The 24,495-nt window shown below is 44.8% G+C and overlaps 1 non-coding gene and 1 pseudogene across 1 annotated transcript; both read left to right on the top strand.

Moving 5' to 3' along the window:
• LOC113713920 (DNA gyrase subunit A, chloroplastic/mitochondrial-like) overlaps window positions 1–22,077 on the top strand; it is a 113,971-nt pseudogene extending 91,894 nt beyond the window's left edge.
• A 1,705-nt stretch (window positions 22,078–23,782) lies between these two features.
• LOC113715298 (small nucleolar RNA R71) lies at window positions 23,783–23,889 on the top strand. The gene has a single exon (XR_003453932.2). It is a non-coding gene; the product is annotated as a small nucleolar RNA R71 (small nucleolar RNA).
• Window positions 23,890–24,495: the final 606 nt, after the last annotated feature.

Genomic DNA, 24,495 nt, shown 5'->3' with positions numbered 1-24,495 from the left:
TCTCTGAAAAGTAACCCCTTGTAGAAGTACTAGATAAGCAATTGCTTGCTTATTTGATGCTGAGGCATTTGATGCATAACTTCTTGAATCTTTCCCAGTAGCCAAAGAGCGACTCTCCTGGGTGTTGCTTGATATCGCAAATCTCCTTCCTCAGACTTGCAGCTCGAGATACAGGAAAATATTTTTCCAAGAATTTTTTTTTTCAAATGCTCCCAAGTGGTGATACTACTTGGAGGTAAGTAGTACATCCAGACTTTTGCTGAATCCTTGAGAGAGAAGGGGAATGCTCTCATTTTTATCTGTTCTTCCGTAATTCCCGGGAGCTTCATGTTATTGCAAACAACATCGAATTCTTGCAAGTACTTATGAGACTCTTCACCTGGTAAACAATGAAAAGATGGTAAAACATGAATTAGGCCAGATTTTAACTCAAACGGGGTGTTATTATTTAAATTCGAAAAAGTAATGCATAAGGACTACTGATTTAAATTAGGGGCAGTCAACTCCTTTAATGTCTGTGCATTAGTCATAGTGACTTCTTCTCGATCCGGGTCACTCAAAGTATCGCCAAGCGAACTTGTCGATTCAATTTTTGGATCAGGTCTCTGAGATGCAGCACTAGATTATTCTTCTCTGAATTCCCTGTTCTCTTTCCGCATTCTGCGCGCGATCTTCTCTATTTCAGGGTCAAAAATCAATTTGCCTGTACGAGAGGACCGAGGCATAAACTAGAAAAATATCAGAAAATAAAAACAAAAATGAACTTAAAAAAAAAGAAACAAATTAACTAACGCTAGTCTCCGGCAATGGTGACAAAAAATTGACAGGTTGTTGATGCCTGCACAATAATAAAAATGATAATCCTAGTTGCCAACAAAAGCAGTTTCAGGTCAATTCTAGTACTGGAATAGGGACTATGGATGTGCAATCGATTATTAGATTCACCCTGACTCCGAAGAATTTGTTAAATTCGATATACCATAATTTATTCACGAGAACTTGTTAATTTGTATGTAGGGCAAGTAGGGTCGAATTCACAGGGATTGAAAGTAATTCATTTCTACCAAAGTTCAAGTTATGGGGGATTTTTTTAAAGCAATGGTATTAATTAAAATGTTCGAATAAAAATAAATAGCCAACAATAGATTAAATGACAAATTATTAAAACCAAATTAACAATAACTAAGCACTAGCCAAGAAATAACTTCGGCAATGATTCACATAATTGATCCTCGATGCAAAGGTAATTCCAATTATGAACTAATAAATAGGTTATAACTGTCAAACAACTGATGACAGTCAACTCCTTCTTACTGTGTTGATGACTAAGGTACGCCCGTCAATCACTACTCTAATTGAGAAATAATCTCAGGTACGCTCGTAAGATTTAATTCCCTAATTTCCTTACATATTAAATGAGCCCTATTCTAACCAAATAACACACTATCAGGGTTATTTTAGATTAGCCTGTGTATTCCCCTGACACAACCCCAATCATACCAGTTGTCACTATTTTAGAGCAATTAAATAATTACGGATTTAACGCTCCAATTGACATTAGATTGCTAAATTAATTCAACGTCCGGGCCCAGGATATTTAATCAACGAAACAGCCATAAACATTATCAACAGAGAATATGCAAATACCAGTAAATAAGAGAAATAAATAAAATTAAATCGATCTCACAATTTTTAGATGAACCAAAACCTCCATTGCTACTTGACTAGAAAAAGAGATTTAGTTCATCTCTGTTGGAACAATCTCATGCGAATTCATAAAGCAATTGCTGCGTACATTCCTCAATTGAGATGATTCAATTCGATGGAATAAGAATAATGCAAAACTACAAAGAATGACTAATTGTTCCTGCCAATTGTCTTTTCGCACAAAACAATAGAAAAAGCATAAGACGGCCAAAGATGACCAAGTCCAGTATGCTAAAAATTGTCTCCTAATTGGGATTATACATCCCTCATACTACGGAAAGAAAACAAGTAGGAATTAGCCGAGAACCGAGAAACTAGCTTTCTCCCTACTTTTTTGCTTGTGGCGGCTGGCTCTCCGAAGGCTCCCTGGAGTCCTCCTCACAATTGACCTCTATCTCCTCTTTAACCGCGGCCAACAAACTAGGAGGTTTCCTAGTTGACACATTTCCTATTTGTGCTGAACTACCTTTGTCAGTTCAAATCACATTTGGTAAATTTTCACCTTTTTACCACATTTTGCTCTAAATTCCTGTGATCAGTACAAATACCAAAAGTAAATAGAATTTGCCAATTAATGCACATTTGTTAAGATAATAGGACGAAATTAATTATAAAATAAATGACAAAATCGCGACCTATCAAGATTATACCTATTTACTTCAAGCTTTCAAATCGAAACATATAATCAGATTCATTTTGCATTTATTTTTTCTTTCCTTCCATTTTTATTTCCTTTTTCTTTCTAAAAAGAAGTCATTTTGTTTGAGGGCCATAATAATATTACGCAGGTTCTTTTGTCTCTAAGCATTTAATGTGGCTATAATACACTAAAAGGATTTGATATTTTGTTTTGAGCATAATAACATAACAATGCTTCTGTAAATTGAATTGACAATGATGACTTCTTGTCTTTCTATGCTTATAAAATAGTGTGATTGTTCTTCTGAAATAATATCCTTCAAGCATCAGAAGGAGAAACTACAAAGATACTAAGTATTGGTGTTTGGCTAAAAAGATAAAATAGGTATTGACATGTTTTTTCCATCCTTGAAACCATCCTGCAAAATTTCATGTGTCTGGAGTTTATTAGTGCTGATTGATTGATCATATGCCCGAAGAGTTCCCCATTATACCATGGGTGAAAAGTTTCCCATTCATTCTGTTTGGATGTGAGTTGATTACCGACTTTGCGAGAAAGTCTTTATTGCTGTAACTATTTGTCTTTGTTGTTTGTCAATATTTTCATTTGAATGAATTAAGCATTTTAAATAGATGTAATTCTGGTGCCTCATAATATGACATTTACTTTTTCCACTTAGGCCTTGATATTCAATTGTTTTCTTTGTGGTAATAGATTAAGGTTGTGAGAAAGAGGTATTACCATGGGAATTTTCTTGGTGGTAGAATTTAGTTGGTAATATATATATATCACTCAATCCACTGTTAAACAAAAATACATGTGTTCGTTACAGCCAATGAACAAACCTGTGGGGCATCTGGCTCTGTGCTCAGAGGTCTGAATAGGATGTTGTTGATCCCTTTGTTGAGAAACTACTAAAGTTTACGAGTATTGGGAGGTAGAAAAGGCCTACAAACAATTTGCTGGTTATACTTTGGTGATGCTGAAAAGATAGGTTTGTGATACGTGGTTTGATGATAAACTGTTAAAGCTCAATTTCTGTTGCACCTTGTAGTTGCAAGGGACATTGTTATAGCTCTTGTTGCTTGTGTGGAGGGGACCCTGGGTAGATGTGGGACAGTACTTTTTGAGGATCTTCATGATGGGGAATCTAATGAAGAGTCTTTTATAGTGCATTAGAGAGGTGGCAGTAGGAAATGGAGCCCGAATTAACTTGTTTTCATAGAAAACTGAGCATACCGGAGATTGAGATTGATTTTCATCTCCTTTAGGAAACTACTACAGGATGTATAAGATTAATTTGACTGAACTAAGCTTGCTAATGTACTTTATCATAAAATACACAAAACCAAGTAGAATGTAGACATTTGTGTGCATACATGTGCCCACAGATAGGAACACATTAAGATAATGTGAGCATGGTTGGGTTTTGATGAACAGTCTAGCATTTCTCTTTTTTCTCTTCTATACTATTTTTCTGCTTTTATTTCTCCTGACTCAACTTTAACATGCGAATCTTTGTTTGACCTGACTTCATGGATGTAAAATAAAAATGTTAAGCTTTTGTTGGCTATAATATGCTCTCTTTTTTCAGCCATACAATGTTAAAGTGCTACTGCTTCTTATTATCGAGAAAACTTAAAAGGAAGTGGTATGATTTGACTGATATATTACAAGAGAGGAAAAAATTGTTAGTAGGGATTTGTCAAGCGCAAGGGTACTAGCCCATGGTGAATAATACTAGCAATTCCAAGGTCACCGCTGCTAATACCATTATAGCTGTCACGGTGAAAAGTGACCGATCTTCTGATACTATCATATGTGAATTCATCATCCTTGATCATGATAAAAAGGGCAGTTGCCTGTTTCTTGCTTTGTATCCATTGTCCCAAAGAAGCTGATTCATCGCTAATTTTATTTGGGGATAATATCAGAAATCTTCCCTGAGGTTTCTTTTAATATCACCTAACACCCCTAAAATTTTAAAAATATCACTTACCTCCCTTACTTTTGTTATTTATGTAACAAAATTTTGAAAAACCTGAAATTGCCCTTTTTTCTTTCTAAATAAAAATATTCCTAAACTACTTTGTTTACTCCAAGAAAATCATCACCTAAAAAACAATTTCTAGTAGTACTACCATGTCAGAATGTGCTATAGTCCATAAAAATGTAATTTTGAAAAACAAAAAATATATTTGGAAAGAAATACATTAGTACCAATTTAACTTGGGTAACTTTTTTATACACTATCAGTAAATAACTTTTTTTACACTAGCAGGTTTAGATCATTTCATATAACATGAATTCAAATTTATTTTTTTCCAACTTCTTTTTAACTTGTGCCCAAGATTTTAAATTGCACTAATCATTATAAAAATCAATTCAAAATAAATAAAGAAATCATACCCACTCTATCACAATCACAAAAAGTAAAAGATAAATAAAATTTAATTTACTATATTTTACAAATTAAAGATCGCATAGCCATCCAAACAAAAATGAGGAAGAGAGAAATGATGGAAAGGAGAAAGAGAAGAAAGTGACTTTTTTTTTCTTTTTGAACTCCATTTATTTGATATATGAATTATATATCAAATGAGGGTTAATACAGTTTTTTTACAATTAATAAGGGAGGTAAGTGATATTTAAAACCTCAAGGATGTCAAGTGATATTAGAATAAACCTCAAGGGAAGTTTCTGACATTATCCCTTTTATTTGAGTTGCTTAGGTTGAAAACAGTTCGTGTCTATTAATTTGCAAATGCGATGCTCATGTTAGGCCTTACCAAAAATCCCAATTGTGAAACCTCAGGCATTTATTTTGTCTTTATTAAGAGAATATAAGTACTCTTATAGATAATACATTAGTAAGGGTATTCTTGTAGATAGTTTGTTAGGTTTGTACTACTATAAGTACTAGTTGATTACTCATAATACGTGAGCTAGACGTTTTTCTCCCAAAATACATGTTATCATGGTACTAGAGCTAAAGTTCTACGGTTAGGGTTAAACATCTAACAAAAGTCCTGTTCACGCGTTCATCACATTACTGTTCACGCATACTGTTCACGCGTTACTGTTCCAGGATACTATTCATCATGAATTTTGATTATTTTTGGTTTGAAGTGCTATTCGTTATGGTTGAAATTTTATTAAAAAGTGTCACGGCGTCCACTAATGTTATGACAATGGTGACGTCTCAAATCACAAATTGGAAATTGAACGACACTATTTGTCAACAGTGGTAAAAAACTGTTAAGATTTATCTGATAGATTTAGGAACATTTCACAGATGACTCTCTTACGGAGGATAACAAAAGACTAATGTGGATTCAAGAGGATGCCCAAATTCTTGGAGCACTATGGAATTCTATGGAACCACGAATTGCTTACATGTGTTCTTATTGTGAGACAACAAAAGAAGTTTGAGATTATGTCCAATTATTATACTGCAGTAATCTTTCACGGACGTATAATATTTTTTTGGAGTATTTTTAGTTGTAACAAGATAACAAGACAGTAACTGAATACTTTACTGATTTCAAGCGAATTTTAGAAGAATTAAATGCTATAATGCCTCTCTCAAGTGATATTACAGTTATGCAGAGGCAAAGAGAACAAATGTTTGTGTTCAAGCTCTCAGCTAGCCTTAAGCCAGAATTTGAACCAATCAAATCTCAAAATTTTAGCAAGTGAATAATTACCATCCTTTGTAAAGGCGCATGCTCGTGTTTTATGTTCTGCATCTAAGGATAATGCTTTAGTTACTAACAACAATCGGATAGAGCAATTTAGTTTGGGAGTTTTGGATGTAGCTCTCGTAGAGGAAGAAATAGAGGAGGTCGTAGGGGTCGTGGAGGTCGAGGCACTCGTGAGTGCACTCATTGTGGTTTGAAAAATCACACTGTAATACTTATTGGGATTTAGTTGAAAAATCTTCTCGGTTTGCTAATGCGGTTACCACTGACCAAATTGAATCAGATTCTTCAGCACAAGGGTCTCAGAAAACTTTTACCATATCCGAAGAAAATTATGTTAAATTCCTACAGTACTAAACTGCAAATCACGCATCTCTTCTCTCTACTTCTTTAGCACAAAAAGATAATGCTATGGCTTATCTCTCCATATCCTCTAATTCTGGCTCATGGGTTATTGATTCCGAGGCTACTGATTATATGTCAGGTATCTCTAGAAAATTTTCTAGTATTCAAGAGTTTACTTCCTTTCCTCATGTTATTTTAACTGATGGATCTACAACTAAAATTAAAGTACTAGGTATTGTAGAAATTAACCCGTATCATCCGTTGTCTTCTGTTCTTTATGTACCCAATTTGCCTTTTAATCTAATATCAATTAGTAAACTTGTTAAATTTCTACAGTGTTCAGTTATTTTTTCTTTTGATTTTATTGTCATTCAGGATTTGACGATAAAGAGGATGATTGGTAGAGGGTATGAGCATAATGGTCTTTATTTTCTTAACTGCAATGGTTCGATTGCATGTCCTACTACTATTTCTTCTCTTGAAATTTACTGTCGTTTAGGTCATCAGTCTCTACAAAATTTGAAAAAGTTGGTTCCTATTTTGAGTCAGTTGTCTTTAATAGAATGTGAGTCTTGCCAGTTAGGAAAGTATGATCGTGTTTTTTTTACCCCTAAAGTCAATAAACAAGTTTATGAACCATTTTTCTTAGTTTATTATGATGTTTGTGGTTCTAGTCGCGTCACTTTAAAATTAGATTTTAAATATTTTGTAATTTTTGTTGATGACTTTTGCAGAGTTGCATGACTTTATTTAAGAAAGATTGTTCAGAGCTATATTCCATTTTTTGTGCATTTGTTACAGAAATAAAGAATCAATTTGGTGTGCCTATATGTATACTTCGCAGTGATAATGCGAAAGAATATTTTTTCACTCCTTTTGATACTTTTATGACTAAATCCGGTATTATTCATCAGTGCTCTTGTCCCCACACTCTACAACAGAATGGAGTTGCTGAAAGAAAAATTGAACATTTAGTCGAAATTACTTAAACACTTTTGTTGCACATGAATGTGTCTAAACAATTTTGGAGTTATGCAGATTTAACTGTATGTTATTTAATTAATCGCATGCTATCTAATATTCTTGGAGGCCAATTACCTCACTCCATTCCAAGAAGAGATGTTTGCCATCAATCGCATGCCATCTAAGAAGAGATGTTTGTTTTGGAGCAAAATGGTACTTGAGATTTTGTCCCTTTTCCTTCTGATAAACCTGTTATTGGTTGTAAACGGGAACACTATAAAAGTACAGGCTAATGGTTCTATTGATAGATTGAAAACTTGTCTCGTAGATAAAGGATTTACTCAAGTGTATGGAATAAACTACTTAGAGACATTTTCTCTTGTTGCAAAGATTACCTCTGTTTGTCTTCTTATCTCTTTAGCAGCAACTTATAATTGGCTTTTGCATCAGTTGGATGTGAAAAATGCGTTTTTTACATGGAGATTTGGAAGAAAAGATATTTATGGAACAACCTCCTGGGTTTGTTGTTTAGGGGAAGAATTCGCTGTTGGTTTATTGTCTGAAAAAATCCTTACATAGATCGAAACAGTGTCGTAGGGCTTGGTTTGGCCGGTTTAGTAGTATTGTCATGGAATTCAGTTTGACAAGATGTGGAGTAGATCACTCTGTGTTTTATCAGTATTCCTATGTTAGTAAGATTTTATTAGTTGTTTATTTGGATGATATTGTGATTATAGGTGATGATGTTGTGGGGATCCAGAAGATTAAGTCCAATCTATAGGCAAACTTTCAGAGAAAAGATTTAGGTCATTTACAGTATTTTTGAATATTGAGGTTGTTCGGTCTAAACATGAAATTTATTTATGTCAAAGAAAATATGTACTCGATATGCTGAATGAAGTTGGAACGTTAGGATGCCGATCTGTGGATACTGCTGTGGATCCTAATGTGAAATTAGTATGAGATCAAGGTGCATTATTAGATGATTCTGGGTAATATCATAGATTTGTGGGTAAATTAAATTATTCATTGTAACGAGGCCTGACATTTCGTTTGCAATGAGTGTTGTGAGTCAATTCTTGAGACCTCTCGTACTGGTCATTGGGATGTTGTTATACGAATTTTCAAGTATATTAAGAGTGCTCTTGGAAAAGGGTTACTATAACAAAATCATAAACACACTGATATTAAATGATACAGTGATGCAAATTGGCCTGGTTCTGCCTCAGATCGAAAATCGACCAAGGATATTGTGTGGTAAAAATAATCCTTACAACAGGGTGGTTTTGTGAAGGAAGAAACAAGAAGAAAAATTTAGGAAACTCTGAAAACTATAACCATCACCAAGGTAGAAAATGAAAATGTGCAGGTGGAAACAAAGAAATTTACTAGGTTGTGTTATCTAAAACTTGCATTGGTCGGAAACACATGTTGCATGGCTTGTATGTATCACCAGAGACAATAAGAAATTGTTTTCTGCGTTTTCTTTCGTATTTGAGGAGATATTTTCCTGGAAGTAGATCTTCCTTGCTTGTTTCTGTGCTTTAATGGTTGTACAACTGTTTTTGCACCATTCTCTTGTTTATCTTTGTATCAATGATTAGGGAGACAATAAGGATTTGGTTTCGACTTTTTAATTTTTCGATCATGCTGAATTCTTTTGGACCTTGTAATTTCTGTAGTGCCATGTGCAGAGGCCCCATTCCGGGCCCAGACACGTGGCAGCCCAGGAATGGCCGAGCTGGGCCTTGGCCCCCAGACCCCTGGCAGCAGCCCTGGGCCGCGCTGGCTAGGGCTCCCAGGGGAGACGAAGGTCCGTCCCGAAGAGGTCGGGAGTAATCCCCCTGAGTGCGGGATAATATCTATACTGGGCAAGTCCCGCGTCGTGCGGAGGTCGGACTCCCTCGCAGGTATAAATAATAGCACACATCCACCGTACAAGGTACGCTCACCATTGACAATTTATTCTAGATAGTTGCTACTCCCCGTGAACCTTACTCTCCGGAAAACTAACTTGGCCGTCGGAGCGCCCTCGGGGACAACCCTCGGGCCCCCTTCCTTAGCTCATCTTCTCTGTGTTGCAGGTCTTGGATCAGTTCTCCCATCGACACCCCGAGCTGATCAGGTCAGCTCTCCTCGGGGAAGCTCTGCGCTTCTTCAGTTGGCGCCGTCTGTGGGAAACGTAAGGTAAGTAAGATTGTGTTGATGGCCCGGACGCGATCCAAGCGTACGGCAGAGAGCACCGGCCCTGGGGGCGGTGAGGGGTCCCAGCGGAAAGAGGCTGGGGCATCCCAGGGCGCCGGTGGCTCAGCCCTTTCAGGGGAACGGAGGCAGCAGATCTTCCAGTTTGTGACGGAGAATCTCCCCATGCTGGAGGATATAATTCGGCAGGCGAAGGAAGGGGAGGGGGCTGGGGGTGCACAGACCTCCAAGGCCAAGGGGAAGGAGAAGGAGTTACCCCCTGATCCTTCGGAGGATGAGTCGCGAGACCAGCCCCCTAGGAGGAAGCGACCCCGGACTCCTCCCCGCCCCCGAGCCTCGGTGATCGGGGACAGTGAGAGGTATTCCCGTGACAGATCCGCAAGGAGCCAACCCAGAGACCCCTCTCCGAGGAAGCCCACACGGAATGGGTTCGAGCGTTCCCCTGCTCGGTCTGTCAAAAGCCGGCCCCGCGATCATTTGGACCCTGCTCGGGATGAACTCGAGCAGATCTTGAGGCCCCGGCCATACGAAGACAACTATGCAACCTCGCCCTTTACCCGGGAGATAGAGAACTACCCCCTACCCCGGAGGTTCAAGATTCCGAGCATCGAGATGTACGATGCCTCTACAGACCCTGAAGACCACCTCTCGGTATTCCTGACGCATATGCGCCTGCAAACCGCCGCGGATGAGGTTCGCTGCAAGACCTTCCCTATGTTCCTAAAGGGGAAGGCACGGCTCGGGTTCCAGGGACTGAAACCGGGATCTATACGGAGCTTTCCCGAGCTGGCCCAGCAGTTTGCAGCCCAGTTCGTCTCCTCGAAGGTTTACGCGAGGAACGCAACCCACCTGATGTCCATCAGGCAAAGGCCCGACGAGTCGCTGAGGAATTTCGTGACCCGCTTCAATGCGGAGAGCTTGCAGGTCAGGGACAAGGACGAAAAAGTGGTGATGGCCGCCTTCACAAACGGGCTCAGGGTGGAGGAGCTTTTCTACGACCTGGCCCAAAAGCCTCCCGTAAACTTGGAAGAGCTCCTACGCAGGGCTCACGAGCCTGCCAATGCGGAGGAGGCGGGTCGCCTAAAGAAAGAGTCAGATCGGGAGATCGGAGATCGTAAAGGCCAGACCAACCCCCTGGAGGGCAAGGAGGCCCCGGCCAAGAAAAATGTCTTTGATCGGCTCTCGAAGGAGAAGACCCCTGCTCTGCCACCACTCTCAGAGAAGACCTACACCCCTCTAACACGGCCCAGAGCCCAGATCTTGGCCGTCATGGAGGCGGAAGGGCTGGGAGATCGGCCCCCAAGATGGGGACGCCCCGGAACAAAAGGAACCAGGACCGATATTGCGCCTTTCACCGTGACGTCGGACACGACACGGAGGGGTGCTGGGCCCTGCGTAAGGAGATTGAAGACCTGATCCAGCGTGGCTTTCTAGGTCGGTTCGTACGCCGACCAGGTCAGGAGTTCGGGCGCAACCATTACGGGGATAGGCGTGAGGGACAGCGTCGCGACCGCCCAGAGCGGCGGGAGGCTCCCCGGAACCACTCTCCCGACCAGGATACCCAGAACCTAGCGGGAGTGATAAACACCATTGCGGGAGGTCCCACGGGGGGGGACAGTCATGCAGCCCGGAAGAATAAGCGGCCACCCCCCGAAGGGGACGACTCCTTGAAGCGTCTGCGCATGGATGAGGAGATCACCTTCGGACCCAGGGATGCAGTTCCCTTGGCTTCCGGGAACCATGAAGCTATTGTGATAGACATTGTCACCAATAACTACCGGGTGAAGAAGGTGTATGTCGACCAGGGTAGCGCGGTTGACATCATGTTCTATCGCGTGTTCAAGGAGCTCGGATTAAGGGATGACCAGCTGACCCCGGTCCGGACGCCTTTGGTGGGCTTCACCGGACCACCCATCAGCTCGGAAGGGATGATCACCCTGATGGTCACAGTAGGTCAGGCTCCCAAGTGTCGGACCGTTCCCGTTAACTTCATGGTGGTCAAGCAGTCGTCCCCGTACAATGTGTTCCTGGGGAGACCGGCTTTGAACGCCCTCCGGGCTATTCCCTCTACCTTTCACCTCAGCGTCAAGTTCCCCACTCCCGGGGGGATAGCCGAGGTGCACGGCGACCCAGAGGTAGCCAGGGCTTGCTACCTGGCCACTCTCCGGGGGCAGGAGAAGGTGGTCGCCCAGACAACCTGTCTGGAGCCCTACATCCCAGGGGATGAGGCCCAACAGCTGGGCACCCAGGATGAGATTGAGGAGTTCCCCTTGAGGAAGGAACGTCCCGACCAGGTCATCCGCATCGGGGCATTGCTGCCAACGGACGAGAAGGAAGGCTTGAAGGCCTTATTGAGGGAGTACTCCCAGGTCTTCGCGTGGACGGTGGATGACATGCCCGGGATCCCTACGGACCTGGCCGTCCATCACCTCGACGTGGACCCTCACTTCAAGCCAGTAAAGCAAAAGAAAAGGAGTTTCGCCCCCGAGAGAAATGAGGTGATCAGGGCGGAGGTCGGCAAGTTGTTGGAGTCCAAGATCATCCTGGAGGTCTACTACCCGACCTGGCTGGCCAACCCCGTCCTGGTCAAGAAGGAGGACCTGACCTGGAGGATGTGTGTAGACTTCACAGACCTTAACAAAGCCTGCCCAAAGGACTGCTTTCCCCTACCTCGAATTGACAGGTTAGTAGACTCTACTGTGGGCTTTGATGTCTTATGCTTTCTGGATGCCTTTAAGGGATATCACCAGATAGAGATGGCCGAGGAGGACCGGGACAAGACCTCCTTCATCACCGAGGAGGGAACCTACTGCTACAGGACCATGCCCTTCGGATTGAAGAACGCGAGAGCAACTTACCAGCGCCTGGTGAACAAGTTATTCCAAAACCAGGTCGGCAGGAGCATGGAGGTTTATGTGGACGACATGATCGTCAAAAGTCGAACTGACCAGCGCCTCATACCCGACCTGCGGGAGGTCCTGGACATCCTACTGAAGAGCCGGATGCGCCTAAATCCGAAGAAGTGCACTTTTGGGGTCAGATCGGGAAGGTTTCTTGGTTTCCTGGTGTCCCGAGACGGAATCCGGGCCAACCCGGATAAACTCCAGGCTATCATGGACATGGCCCCTCCGAGGAGCGTGAAGGAGGTCCAAAGGCTAACAGGAAGGATGGCCGCCCTGAATAGGTTTCTCTCGCGCTCCGCGGTCTGGGGGCTGCCCTTCTTCCGAGTACTGAAAGCGCCGAAGGACTTCCGCTGGATTGAGGAGTGCCAGAAGGCCTTCATCGACCTAAAAACTTACTTGGCCGAGCTACCGTCTCTGACAGCCCCAGAGCCGGGAGAGACCCTATTCCTATACCTATCCGCCTGCAACGAGGCCGTCAGCGCGGTCCTGGTGCGGGAAGACGGGGGGGCTCAGAGGCCGGTGTATTACGTAAGCCGAGCTCTACAGGGGCCAGAGACACGATACTCGCCAGCCGAGAAGTTGGTCCTTGCCTTGGTACATGCGGCACGCAAACTCCGCCCTTACTTTCAGGCTCACGGCATTGTAGTCCTGACTGACCAGCCTTTGCGTCAGATACTCACCAAGCCAGAGGTCTCGGGCAGAATGACTAAATGGGCTGTCGAACTAGCCGAGCACGACATCGGCTATCAACCCCGCAAAGCCATCAAGGCCCAGGCCTTGGCGGATTTCCTTGCCGAGGGGGCCAGCTTGAGTCTAACCGAGCTAAGCCCCCAACACGAGGAGCGGCTGCCGAAGGAGCCCTGGGTGTTATTCGTAGACGGGGCCTCCAGCAAGGAAGGAAGCGGAGCGGGTCTGCTACTCATCTCACCCACAGGGGAAGAACTGACCTACGCCCTCCGATTGGACTTCCCCGCGTCCAACAACGAGGCCGAGTACGAGGCCCTGCTCACGGGGCTGCGGATAGCCCACCAGATGGGAATAACCGCGATCCAGGTCAGGAGCGACTCACAGCTCGTCGTCCTTCAAGTCCTTGGGGAGTACGAAACCAAGGACGAGGTTATGAAAAGGTACCTGGCCAAAGTACGAGAGGCCGTGGCCTTGTTCGAAACGTTCGAAATCGAGCAGGTGCCAAGGTCCCAGAACAAGCGAGCAGACGCCCTCTCAAAGTTGGCATCCTCCTCATTTGCCCACCTGAGCAAAGAGGTATTGGTGGAGGTGCTAAAGCAGAAGAGTATCGATCAGGTTCAGGTCCTGGCTATAGACAGCTCGGCCACCTGGATGACGCCCCTCGTTGACTTCCTCAGCTCGGGGGACCTCCCCGAAAACAAAGCCGAGGCCCGACGCATCCAGCTCCGAGCTGCCAAGTACGCCTACGCCGGGGGAACCCTCTACAGGAGGTCGTACCTGTCCCCTTGGCTAAAGTGCGTAACGCCCGAAGAAGGTGATTACGTCCTGCGCGAAGTCCATGAAGGAATATGTGCGGCCCATGTGGGGTCCCGAGTGCTGGCTAAGAAGTGCCTCCTTTTGGGCTACTATTGGCCCTCCGTCTTCCGAGACGCAGCGAATCTGGTCTAGAAATGCCGAGCCTGCCAGGTGCACGCTTCGCTGCGCCATCAGCCAGCTCGGGAGATGGTCCCCATCCACAGTCCTTGGCCCTTCGCTCAATGGGGGATAGACCTCCTGGGTCCCTTTCCCCGAGCCCCGGGAAGATATGAGCACCTCGTGGTAGCCATAGACTATTTCACAAAGTGGGTGGAAGCAGAGCCCCTGGTCTCTATCTCGGGGAAGGCGATCCAGAAATTCTTCTGGAAGAGCATAGTTTGCCGGTTTGGGATTCCGCATGTCCTGATATCTGACAACGGCCGCCAGTTTGCCGAGAACCCTTTCCGGAGCTGGTGCGCCGAGCTCGGAATCAACCAGTACTTCACGTCGGTTGGTCACCCCCAGGCCAATGGCCAGGTGGAGAACGCTAACCGAACTGTCCTGCAAGGGTTGAAGACTAGACTGGAGTCCGCCCAATCAAGCTGGTTGGATGAGCTCCCCAGTGTCCTCTGGGCTTACCGCACTACGCCCAGGACGGCTACTCACGAGACCCCGTTCTCCCTAACATATGGAGTAGAGGCGGTGGTGCCCGCGGAGGTTGGTCTTCCTTCACCTAGAACACAGAACTTCGTGGCAACCTCCAACGAGGAGGAGCTCAGGTGCAACTTGGATATGCTCGAAGTCAGGCGGGAAGAAGCGGCTGTTCGGATGGCTAAGTACAAAAGCCAGCTCGCCCGCTATCACAACGCCAAAGTGAAGACTATACAGTACCAGCCAGGAGACCTCGTCCTGAGGAAGAACTCGATAAGCCGAGTACACGGCTCCAACAAGCTCGACCCAAATTGGGAGGGACCCTACAAGGTCCTTGAGGCGAGCCGAGCTGGCTACTGCAAGCTCGCTAAGAGGGATGGATCTGAAGTACCTCGGACTTGGCACTTCTCCAATTTGCGGTTGTTTGTAGCGTAGGTTAAACCAGGGTGTTCAGTGGCCTGTTCTCCGGAATCCGAATTTTTGTTTTCTCATTCAATCACAGCTCGTTTTAATTTCCACTTGTACTTGTTTCATTTTTACAATTTTCGAACCTGCACCTTCCACTAGCACATTCAGCATTCCCTCGCTCAACGTCCTAGTGGGGGGCTAGGGGTAGTGGGTGAAGTGTGAAGTGTGAAGTGTTCGACCCAGGAGGTCGGCACGACCGCGCTTAATGCTTAAAATATCCTGAAGTGTGAAGTGTTCGACCCAAGAGGTCGGCAAACGCACTTAATGCTTAAAATATCCTGAAGTGTGAAGTGTTCGACCCAGGAGGTCGGCAAACGCACTTAATGCTTAAAATATCCTGAAGTGTGAAGTGCTCGACCCAGGAGGTCGGCACGACCGCGCTTAATGCTTAAAATATCCTGAAGTGTGAAGTGTTCGATCCAAGAGGTCGGCACGACCTCGCTTAATGAAGTGTGAGGTGTTCGACCCAGGAGGTCGGCACGAACGCGCTTAAGGATGTGTGAAGTGTTCGGCCCAGGAGGTCGACAAGAACGCACTTAATGCTTAAAGCGCTCGGTCGGAAGTGCGAATTGTTCGACCTAGGAGGTCGGCAAGGACGCGTTTAATATTTAAAGCACTCAGCCCCAAGGGGTGAGGTGTGATTTGTTCGACCCCGGAGGCCGGCACATAGCATTGCGAGTGGGCAAGGAGAGAAGAAAATAGCTCTTCGAAATCTTGTGTATACATTGCAAGCCTATCTATTACAAAGCTTCCGAACTGCCTATCTGTTACAAAGCACCCTGCCTATCTACCGTAAAGCTTCCGAGCTGGTAATCTCCTTCGATGTCTGTTCTACCTGCTGGCGGCCTGACCGGGGTGGAAGCTGAAAGTACATCTTAAGCATGTTGAGAGGCGTATGGTGAAGGCTATTCAGGAGCCCGGAAGCAGGAAACCCCTTCCGTCCTGGATGGACCTCCAAGAGTATTTTCAACTGGAGCATGGTCACATCCTTACAAAAAGACAGAAAGGGTTTCTGGAGTGGCTACCGCCCTAGGCCACCGGCTCCTTCCCGGCAGCTCTGCCTGGAGACCCGTCCTCCTCCAGGGGAACCTCCTCTAGGTCTGCTCCTACGTCGGTTCGGCGGACCAGGCTCTTCAGGGCATGCCCCTTCCGGTACCCATCAAAGAGCCAGTCCAGCCTATCCTCGGCCGCAGGATCGTAGTCCTTGAAGTCCGCCACGTTGAAGCCGGGTAGGTTGAGGCCCTGCACCTGGGTCAGGGCCCGCGTAGAGCCAACCTGGAGGATGGGCTGGTTGAGGAGGGCGATGTCCACCTCGAACTGGTCGGAGGAGATGAACTCCCGAACAGCCTTCTTCCGCTCTCGGCTGACGGTGCCGGAGAGCTCTACGGCATGCTCCTCCTTCAGCCTGGCCACACCAGCCCTCTCCTGGTCGAGCTCCGACCTGGTGGAGGCGAGCTGGACCTGGGCGGCGTCCATCTCCTTCTCGGCCTTGTCTAGTTTGGCCTTCAGGGAGCTGGCCTCCTGGAGGGCCTGGGAAAGCTTCCTCTCCGCCTCCAGGTTCTTCTTCCGCAACTTCTCCAGGTCGGAAGATAGCTCGGAGAAGCGGGTAGCCAGGGCGGCACCGGCAGCGTTGGACTGGAAAAGAGAGAAAGCAGATCAGCATGCCACATCACTTAACCCAGACACGGGGGTGAAATTAACCCATGGGCGATACTTACTTGGGCCTGGGCGGTGTAGTACGCGTCCAAGAGCTCAGAGGGGCTAGCCAGCTCCATCCACTTCCTGTCCCTAGGAAGGACTGAACCCACCATCAGCTCGCGAGCCACCTCGGGGAACTGGGCTCGGTCGTTGATGGAGTGTTTCCAGGACGGACAGAAGTGGCGGGGGTCATGCATCGTGGGGGCTTGGCCTGGCTTCAGGGGAGCTATGTGGCGGAAGTGCCACAAGCTCGGGGGAGTCGACTCCTGGACCTGCTCCTCGGCAGAGCCCACGCCCAGGTGGACTGGTCCCCCGGAGACCCGCGCGAGAGGAGGAGGTTGCGCGGAGACCAGGGCGAGCCTCTTCTGCCCAGCCTGGGAGGGCTCGTCCCCTCTGCCCCTCTTCTGTCCGGCCGCCTTCTTCTTGCTGGCGACCTGCTTGGAGGGGGATGGTTGTGATGTCTCCTTCTGGGGGGCTGAGCCGCCCCCCGGGGTGGAAGCCCCGCCTGGGGCCCCCCGAGCAGCTCCGGGCTGGGGGTCGGGAGTGGCCTCCTCGAGAGATGCGCCCAGCAGCTGGGAGAGCTTCCTCACTGCAACAAAAACCTCCAGGTCAGCCAAACGAAAGACAGTAAAAGGCAAAAAAGGGAAAATCTATACGCTATGAATAAAGACAGGGACAGAGCCAGCGTTACAGGTGTCGAGTTTGGGCTCGGGGGTCGCCAGTTCCCCAGAGGATCCGGACAACGTCCCCATCAGCCCTGCTGCGGAGATCTGCTCGGAAGAGATCCTGGTAACATCGAGCTTCACCCTGGAGCCCAACAGCGGGCCGAGTGTCTCGTAGTCCAGGTCCTTCGGGTAGGGGTCGGCCTTGACCCCCCCAACCTTCCACACATTGGGGGGAAAATGTGTGGATCGGACAAAGAAGAAATCCTCCTTCCAATCCTTAACGGAGGAGGGGAGGCCGAAGAACAACTCCTGGGCCCCTTTCCCTCCCTTGGTCTGAGGGCCCCGACGGGAGAAGTAGTACCACCCCGGGAGGGAGGACTTAAGAATGAAGGCGGCTCGGAAAAGGGAGAGAGAGTAGGGGATATCGCAGAGAAGGCAGTAAATCAGGAATCCGGTGATGATCCTGATGGAGGTAGGGTGAAGTTGGGTGATTCTGAGCCCCCAGTAGGTCAGAATATTGGTCAGAGCTGGATGAATGGGGAGACGGAGCCCTGCGATGAGCTGCTCCCTGTAAATGGCCACGAAGCCTGGGGGAGGTCGGCAGGCTCGGTCGTCGGGCCCGGCCGCCCTCGGCTCGAAGGCCGGAGGGATGGAGTACGACTCGGCCAGTTCGGCCACGTCCTGGGGCAACAGGGTGGCCTCCTGTAGGTCTGAGTAACCATAGGAGAATTCGGGATCCTCCCCCTGCTCCGAGGTAGGGGTCCCCTCAGAGGGATCCCTGTCCTCCCCAGCTCCGCCCTGGGCCCCGCCAGGGGAATCATGGGGGGACTGGGGGGAGGAGGTGGCTGCGGCCTCTCGCTCGAGGTAGGCGTCGAGCTCGGCCGTTTCCTCTAGAGCGCGGGCAGAAAAAGGATGGGATGAAGGGGATTGGGGTGAATGAGAGCTCATGGTGTCAGTAGGCTCGGGCAGGTCTGAGGTGTGAAAGCTGGGACTAGAAGCAGAAGAAGGGGAAAGAGGGGGGGAGAAGATGGTGACGAAGATGAGGGTGAAGGCGAGGAAAGAACGATGATTCGGGGAGCTCTGCGGCGGACTGATACTACAGCAACAGAGGAGGAGGAATGATCCGACATAAAAAGTGGGAGGTAGCAGAGGGCGAAAGAGGCACTGCAGAGGGGAAAGATGAATCGCAAAAAGGACTTACTGAGAACGGCGGAAGAAGGATTGAAGGCTCGCCGGAATCTGGGCACAGGACGCCGGAGGTTGCTGGAAAATGGAAATGTGAGGGCACAGGGAGCGTGATAACTTGAAATGCACAAGAGGAAGCGGAAATGGCAAAGGGGACAGATGAGAATTTGGCATCCCCTATTTATAGGAGGAAGAGTGGAGGGAAAACGGTTGCGTATTTGAACCGACCCCCATGTGAACGCATTTAATGCTGGTGCGAAAACCGAAGAGGCGGGACAGCTGAAAGGACGCGGGCGAAGCGTCCCTGTGACAGCACTGTACCAGAAGTGACCTCGGCAGAGTAGTGCGCGGCTCTGGCCTCCCACGTGGCAGAGGTAGATTAGGTCTGCCTGACAGTCCTACCTAATCTAGGGGGCTAGTGCAGAGGCCCCATTCCGGGCCCAGACACGTGGCAGCCCAGGAATGGCCGAGTTGGGCCTTGGCCCCCAGACCCCTGGCAGCAGCCCTGGGCCGCGCTGGCTAGGGCTCCCAGGGGAGACGAAGGTCCGTCCCGAAGAGGTCGGGAGTAATCCCCCTGAGTGCGGGATAATATCTATACTGGGCAAGTCCCGCGTCGTGCGGAGGTCGGACTCCCTCGCAGGTATAAATAATAGCACACATCCACCGTACAAGGTACGCTCACCATTGACAATTTATTCTAGATAGTTGCTACTCCCCGTGAACCTTACTCTCCGGAAAACTAACTTGGCCGTCGGAGCGCCCTCGGGGACAACCCTCGGGCCCCCTTCCTTAGCTCATCTTCTCTGTGTTGCAGGTCTTGGATCAGTTCTCCCATCGACACCCCGAGCTGATCAGGTCAGCTCTCCTCGGGGAAGCTCTGCGCTTCTTCACCATGCACTGGTGTTAACAGTGCTCTTATTCAAGGATTTAGATCACTAAGATAATATTCACGAGATCAATGAAAGTATACTCTTTACATCTGAGGCTTGAAAAATAAAAAAAAAGTATATATATGAAAATTTACACCTGATAACTTTGCTCTTTTTCCAGAATTCAATTTGTCAGAGAAACAAGCTGAAGTTATTTTGGATATTAGCCTGAGAAGACTAACACTCCTTGAGGTTTGTCATAATTCTGCCGCATAGTCCTTTGCACTTTTAGATGTTCTTTTAACTTCTGTATCACAGCATCTCTCGAGCTGTAACTGAACTATCCTGTGGTAGTGAAAACTTGTGTTGCCATTATGCAGAGAAATAAATTTGTTGATGAGAGAAAAAATTTGACAGATCAAATATCCAAGTTGCTGGAGCTTTTGTCCAGCAAAAAGCAAATACTTCAGGTAAGATTGTTGTATAGAAGAAATTGTATCTTGTTTTGTTTTATGTTGCAGGATTGCCTTTGGTAGTCAATTAAAGTACTTTGATCTGCATCTAATCTAGCTTTAGCCAAGAATCAATTGGTGAATATAGAGGTGAAGTTTGTTTATCTGCTGTTGGACAAAGAGACTGATATTATCTAATTATATCTTGAAATGCTCTCCAATTTACCTTTTCTGACATTAGTTTTTTTTTTCCTAAAACAATATTACTTTCAATCTTACATTGATTTTGTCCCCTTCTTTTGGCCTCATTGCTGCAGTAATGTGCATTGAATATGTTAGTGCTCGTTTCGCTGCCATTCATTTTACAGTTCATGCTTTTAAAAAACTATTATTTTCTTCATGCAATTTAGCTGATAGAAGAAGAAGCGATTGAATTAAAGAACAAGTTTGTGACCACAAGACGTTTGACATTAGAGGACTCAGAGAGCAACCAAGTTGAAGATATAGATGTTATCCCCAATGAGGAAATGCTATTGGTAGTTTAGCTTTGTTCTGTCCATTTTGTCACACATTGTTCTTTGTTGCATTGTTACACCAATGGTTTCATGTTTCAATTTCAGGCAATTAGTGAGAAGGGTTATGTCAAACGAATGAAGTCTGATACCTTTAATCTTCAAAACCGGGGAACTATTGGCAAATCAGTAGGAAAACTCAGAGATAATGATACCATGTCTGATTTTCTCGTCTGTCATGCCCATGACCTTGTCTTGTATTTCAGGTATTCTTCTGCAAGTCATACTTTTACTGTTAGTTATTTGGTGAAGGTGTTTTCTGTCCTCTACTTACTGAAATGGATATGGCGTATTTCTTGGTGTCAGTAATGCTTACTATATTTTATCATTTATCCTTTTCTGCCTTAGCAGATTAATGTGTGATTAGCCCTTATTCGATCATGAATATGTATTTGGTTCATCTTGTGAGCTTTTCCATTCTTGGCAGTGACGAGGGAATAGTTTACTCAGCTCGGGCCAACAAAATTCCTGAATGCACTCGAGCTGCAGCTGGTGCAACGCTAGTTCAGGTATCTGAATGTACTTCTGCAGGGAAGCTTCTGATTATAACCTTCATATATCTGTTAATTTGTTTTTGCTCGAAATCCTGATCTTATCATCGTCTGATGGTGAGAGAATAACATCAATCATTCCAGTGAGTGAATTTTCTGGAGACCAATTTCTTTTAATGCTTACTGTGAATGGTTACGTCAAGAAAGTTTCTCTGAACTACTTCTCATCGATCAGATCTACTCAGTGGCGGATTTACAACGGGGCAGTGGGGGCTTTTAAATTTCTATAATACCTATAAAAATTTGATATAATTTCAAGTGTGCCCCTGGAGTTTTGTGTATCTATTGGTTTATATGCTTTTAAGGTTGCCTTCGATTTTATCTGTTGTTACAACTACTGTAGAAAGGGTTTTTTCAATTATGAATATAGTGAAGAATCAGTTACAAAATAGTATGGAATATATTTGGATGAATAATTGTTTAGTTCCTTATATTGAGAAAAATATACAAAATAGAATGGAAGACATTTGGATGAATAATTGTTTAGTTATTTATATTGAGAAAAGTATACTTCGTGAAGATCAAAATGAAAAGATTGTAAACCGTTATCAAAATATGAAAACTCGTCATGAGCAATTGTAAATGGTTTAGTTTGCTTTTTGAAATAAAATTATTATTACATTAATAATTTTGAATTTGTCTATTTTATGTTTTTCATGAAATATATCCATCATTTGTGCTTGTTTGTGAATATTTTTTTCCTTAAAAATCTAGAAAAAGTGTAGGTAAAAAATTTTAGTATTGCTTTTGCACTCACTGAAAATTTTTTCTGGCTCCGCCACTGGATCTACTAGAATCATAGCAATACAATTGGTTTGTCCCTTCTCAATTTTTTGTTGCTTGAATTGTAACTATTTCTAGTTTAATTCAGATCAAACAGGAGATGTTACTTTAAAGGTTCCTGGGGATAAATTAAAATGAGTACGGCGTTGTACAAATGAGGACTTCGTTGCAATGGCATCACAAAGTGGAATGGTTCTCTTAAGTTCATGTGAGAATGTAAGTTCTCTTGTTTGCAAATAGGCATGAAAAAGCCCATTAGTATGAGATATACTAATTTTCTTTAACCATTTTCTTTAACTTTCCACTCATTTTCACCTCATAAAATGCTTTCATCCCATGATACTAGTTCGCAGCAACTTTGAATTTATCCTTACAATCGAATTCAAAAAATTTTTGTACAGAGGGATTAGTAGCATGAATGACAAACACAGAATGAGAGTTAACAAGATGTTTCATTGTATCAAAAATATTAAAGTAGACTACTTTTCCATTAAATTTCATTGTGAAAGTGCCCTTACTAACATCAATTTTAGTCTGAGCAGTACTCAAGAAGGGTCTACCTAACAACAAAGGTGAAGGGTTGAGAGAATAATCATCATCCATGTCAAATACATAAAAATCAGTTGGGAATACCAATTCATTAATTTTAACCAACATATCTTCGATCAACCCATCAGGATATACATTCGTTCGGTCAATTAATTGGATTATTATCCCAATTTCTTTTAACAGACCCAGGCTCAAAGAAGCATAAATAGATCTAGGCATTACATTGATCGATGTTCCTAAGTCCAACATGGCATTTTTAATTAAAATATTACCTATCCTACAGGGGATAGTAAACATACTTGGATCCCTGCACTTCGGTGGGAGCTTCCTCTGTAGAACCGCTAACACGTTCTCCCCCATAATAACTCTTTCGTCTCTCGTTAGCCTTCTTCGGTTGACTCATAAATCTTTTAAAAATTTGGCGTACTTTGGCACTTGTTTTTCCTTGTTCAGCTTCTTCGGTTTCTCCAACCTGCAAGGAAAGGAAGGCGGATTAGTTTTAACCTCAATGATTGGGTCAGGAAGTATTACTGGATTTTTGCTATTTCTGTCCTCCTCTTCAAGCTCTTTCTCAATCTTTTCTTCATCCTTGTCCTTTGGGGTCACGAGTTCAGATCCCTGAATTTCCTTCCCGCTCCTTAGAGTCATTGTACTTATGTTCTTCGGGTTTAGTTCAGGTTAAGACGGCAATTTTTCGTGAACTTGGGATTCCAGGCGGTTGATTGCTATTACTATCTAATTCATCTGACTTTGCATTGCTTGCATCTACCCCATTTGACTTTGCAAGTTAGATTCCATCTTTTGTTGATTAGAAATTAATTGATTCATCATTTCTTCTACAGACGGGCCTGAACTTGGAGGAGGTGGTGGCTGCCGAGGTTGGTATTGCTGTTGATACCCTTACTATTTATTCGGTGCAAAATTTGATTACCTATTTCTTCCATAACTAAAGTTAGGGTGATCTCTCCAGTCCGGATTGTACGTGTTCGAATACGGATCATATGGCTTTCTTAGTACAGGCGTGTGACCAGTCATGTTCACTTGTTTAGCATTCTCTTCGTGAATCATTGGGCATATCTCTGTAGAATGACCCACAGCCGTATAAATCCCATACACCTTGGCTTGTGGTACATTTCCCACAATCAATTGCCCAACAAAGGATATTAACTCAGATAACTGCTATTGGTTAGAAGATGTTTCTACCTCATTCACTCTGCATATTGGGACATCCTCTCTTGTACTGAATTGCTACGAGTTCTGAGCCATCCTTTCAATCAATTCCTACGCTTCTCGAGGAGTCCTATTCACCAGCGCCCCTTCACTTGCGGCATCGATAATGCTCTTGTTTCTGAAAAGTAACCCCTCGTAGAAGTACTAGATAAGCAATTGCTTGTTTATTTGATGCTGAGGGCATTTGATGCATAACTTCTTGAATCTTTCCCAATAGTCATAGAGCGACTCTCCTGGGTGTTGCTTGATACAGCAGATCTCCTTCCTCAGACTTGCAGCTCGAGATGCAGGAAAATATTTTTCCAAGAATTTTTTTTTTCAATTGCTCCCAAGTGGTGATACTACCTGGAGGTAAGTAGTACATCCAAACTTTTGCTGAATCCTTGTGAGAGAAGGGGAATGCCCTCTTTTTATCTGTTTTCCGATAATTTCCGGGAGCTTCATGTTATTGTAGACAACATCAAATTCTTGCAAGTACTTATGAGACTCCTCACCTAGTAAACCATGAAAAGATGGTAAAAGATGAATTAGACCAGATTTTAACTCAAACGGGGTGTTATCATTTAAATTCGAAAAAGTAATGCATAAGGGCTGCTGATTTAAATTAGGGGCAATCAACTCCCTTAATGTCTGTGCATTAGGCATAGTGACTTTTTCTCGATCCGGATCACTCGAAGTATCGCCAAGCAAATTTGTTGATTCAATTTTTGGATCAGGTCTTTGAGATGCAGCACTAGATTGCTCTTCTTTGAATTTCCTGGTCTCTTTTCTGTGAGGACCCGAAAATTTTGCTTATTTTATTTATTTTATTGGCTCAAATAAGTATTTACTCACCCGATTTCTCCGAATATTATTTTCTCGCCCTATTAACCTAAATTA

The sequence above is a fragment of the Coffea arabica genome, chromosome 10c, assembly GCF_036785885.1.
Source record: "Coffea arabica cultivar ET-39 chromosome 10c, Coffea Arabica ET-39 HiFi, whole genome shotgun sequence".
NCBI lineage: Eukaryota > Viridiplantae > Streptophyta > Magnoliopsida > Gentianales > Rubiaceae > Coffea > Coffea arabica.
This window is presented reverse-complemented; position numbering and strand designations above follow the sequence as displayed.